At 43.6% G+C, this 3332-nt stretch overlaps 1 protein-coding gene across 1 annotated transcript in view; it reads left to right on the top strand.

The window, feature by feature from the left end:
- LOC112220687 (CUB and sushi domain-containing protein 2-like) overlaps positions 1-822 on the top strand; it is a 927456-nt gene extending 926634 nt beyond the window's left edge. The window contains 1 exon segment of the mRNA XM_042295064.1: positions 1-822. This exon segment is cut by the window's left edge and continues 82 nt beyond it. The gene's annotated coding sequence lies outside the window, so the exon portion shown is untranslated.
- The last annotated feature ends 2510 nt before the right edge of the window (positions 823-3332 follow it).

Raw genomic sequence — 3332 nt, 5'->3', positions numbered from 1 at the left:
AAAAGGAGATGTTTTTATACCGACTACAATACATTTAAAGAGAAGAAAATAAGAAAACAGACAACACGAACCCACTGACGGTGACAACAGCGTGGTCTTTACATGGTCTCCTTGCTACTTTAATTCTCTGAGGAATATCTACTCCTGTCTGCCTGGGCAGCAAGGTTGAACTACGCTGTGGCAATGATCCTAGATGACCGTCTATCTATTTTTCTTCAAAACCCCAAAAGGGAATTTTACGGTCAACTTTCAGCAGAGATCTTGGCCTGTAGCAGCTGATACACAGGTGGCTTTGACAGGACAAGAACCAGTCAGTGAGCAGCTTGCTGTGTACCGACAAAACCTGGCATGGACTATTTCCAACTGGACCAAACTGGATCTAACTGGACCCAACTGGACCTAACTGGACCCAACTGGACCTAACTGGACCAAACTGGACCCAACTGGACCCAACTGGATCCAACAGGATCTAACTGGACCAAACTGGATCTAACTGGACCTAACTGGATCTAACTGGACCTAACTGGATCTATGCGTCATGAGAAAGGCACCCTGGACTGCTTGCTTTCTTGGACAAGTACTTAATGATATGATAATGGCCCCATTTTCTTCCTGACCTGTTGGATTTCATCGCCTCCGGAAGTTTCCTCTGAGACGTTGACACACTGTGGCTGCAGAAAGATTAAAGTGGGATGCGAATATCAGTATTGCTTTTTACACTCTTCCTGTTTTATCAAGAGGAGATTCTGCTTGCTAAGGTCACGATGTCAGGAGTAGAGGTTAAGAGTTAGCTCAGGAAGGCTGCTGGGAAAGTAATTAGTGAGGATGTGTGTGTGTGTGTGTGTGTGTGTGTGTGTGTGTGTGTGTGTGTGTGTGTGTGTGTGTGTGTGTGTGTGTGTGTGTGTGTGTGTGTGTGTGTGTGTGTGTGTGTGTGTGTGTGTGTGTGTGTTTGTGTGTGTGTGTGTGTGTGTTCATTGGCTAAATCAGCAATCCAAAGCATATCTCTTGTTTTTGACACCAATAAATCAAACATAGTATTTTATGAATGAGCCGTCCTAGATTCCACAGATCACTGTAGATAATATCTCTGAAGATGACTCTAGAACACAGATCACTGTAGATAATATCTCTGAAGATGACTCTAGAACACAGATCACTGTAGATAATATCTCTGAAGATGACTCTAGAACACAGATCACTGTAGATAATATCTCTGAAGATGACTCTAGAACACAGATCACTGTAGATAATATCTCTGAAGATGACTCTAGAACACAGATCACTATAGATAATATCTCTGACGATGACTGTAGAACACAGATCACTGTAGATAATATCTCTGACGATGACTCTAGAACACAGATCACTGTAGATAATATCTCTGAAGATGACTGTAGAACACAGAGTGGTTTCTACACCAGACAGACTGATACTGTAATGACAGAGTGGTTTCTACACCAGACAGACTGATACTGTAACGAGAGGGTGTAACCTTCAAACCACCTCTCAAGGCCCTGAACCAACTCTACATGGACATACTAAAACAAAAATATGTTCTGAAATGACACTGGTTGTGTTACAGTCTGTTCTCCCTGTGAATGTCGTAAGGGCCAGTCACTTTGCTCACGTCAACCTAGATCTGTCAGTGAAAGGTAGAAATTAAGTGTCGGATCCATCAATGTAGCGAGGGGCCACAGGATGTGTTTCCATGGAGACTCATGGTGCTAGGAAGCACCTGTGTTTTTTTTCCCAGTGTCAGAACCCAAGCATCAAGTCGCACAGAACAGAACATCGATGTTGCATTGACCAACAGATGATGTCGTGTCACACGGTGTTCTTCTGCGACAGCAAAGTCTACTCTTGGTTGTCAGAACCCAAGCATCAAGTCGGTTGGTTGCCACTCTCTTTTGGACTGACCTGCAGAGATGTTATAGGAACTGGCAATGACTCACCAGTCACCATGCTTGCTGATAGAAACTAGAATAATGACTACTCAGCTGGTCAATCTGTACTATCAATGAACCTGGACGCTCGGACATTATCAATGAACCTGGACGCTAGGACATTATCAATGAACCTGGAGGCTAGGACAATATCAATGAACCTGGACGCTAGGACATGATCAATGAACCTGGACACTAGGACATGATCAATGAACCTGGACGCTCGGACATTATCAATGAACCTGGATGCTCGGACATTATCAATGAACCAGGACGCTAGGACATGATCAATGAACCTGGACGCTAGGACATGATCAATGAACCTGGACGCTCGGACATTATCAATGAACCTGGACGCTAGGACATTATCAATGAACCTGGACGCTAGAGTCTAGGCCCACTCAATAACTGGACTAGTCACCTCCTGCTCTGTTGGTCTACTCTCCTCTTCAAGAAACTCAACTCATCTGTATACAACTGACGAAACAAATCCATCCATTGCTTGACAGAGGTTTTCTCTCCCTTGGATAAGACATAACATGTCACATCACATCACCACAGGTACTCTACAGTAAGCTCGCTTACATCTCTTGAAACTTTATCACATTGCTTTATTTTTTTGCCCTCGGCTCATCATGAAAACGTTGCTGAAGGCTCATCATAGCTTTGACAGCAGGGGTATCGGTGGCTTTGCAATTACTCCTGTGCATCTTCAATTGGAAATGATTAATCGGATCATAGCAAAACAGTGTTTACGCTCCGATTCCCCGGCTCCTGCATCATAATCTCCCAATTATCAGGGAAGGTTCGGCGAAGGCAAGCAGCTGGGATATCGGCAGGCGGGGACAGACGGGGAGACGACACCCGCTTTGCTTTTCAAACGTTTCAGACGTAAACATCAGCAGAAAAAGGACTGTGATTGTGACAGGAAGGGGAGGGGTGAGAGGAGCTGTTCTGAGAGAGTGAATAACGTCTTGTGATGTGAGTGATGGAGTCAAGATGTCAGGGAGACGAAGAATTATCAGACCAGTGACACTGTGAGATGTGTTCCCCTAGGGAGGAAGATGGAATATGGGACTGTGGTTAAATTGGTACAGTGTCTGTATGTCCCCTTTGAAGACCCTGTCCAGAGATCAGGGCCTCGTTTCCCAGTAGCTAAATAATTTAAGCATTTGGATCAGGGCCTGAAACTAACTTTTACCCACTCAGATTTTTTTTACCAGCCAAAATATTTGTTCACTATAAAACTAAAATAAACCGGATGAGCATGCTTTGTAATGTTTCTAAAATAATAAATGTATCAGTAGTGAGAATTGATGTGGTATTTTGCTCAATGTTATTTCATTTTTTTGTGACCTGAGTCTTTTAATCAAAATATCACAGCTGAGA

Source organism: Oncorhynchus tshawytscha, linkage group LG13 (assembly GCF_018296145.1).
Source record: "Oncorhynchus tshawytscha isolate Ot180627B linkage group LG13, Otsh_v2.0, whole genome shotgun sequence".
Taxonomy (NCBI): Eukaryota; Metazoa; Chordata; class Actinopteri; order Salmoniformes; family Salmonidae; genus Oncorhynchus; species Oncorhynchus tshawytscha.
Note: the sequence above shows the minus strand (reverse complement) of the source record. Positions and strands in the feature narration are given on the sequence as shown.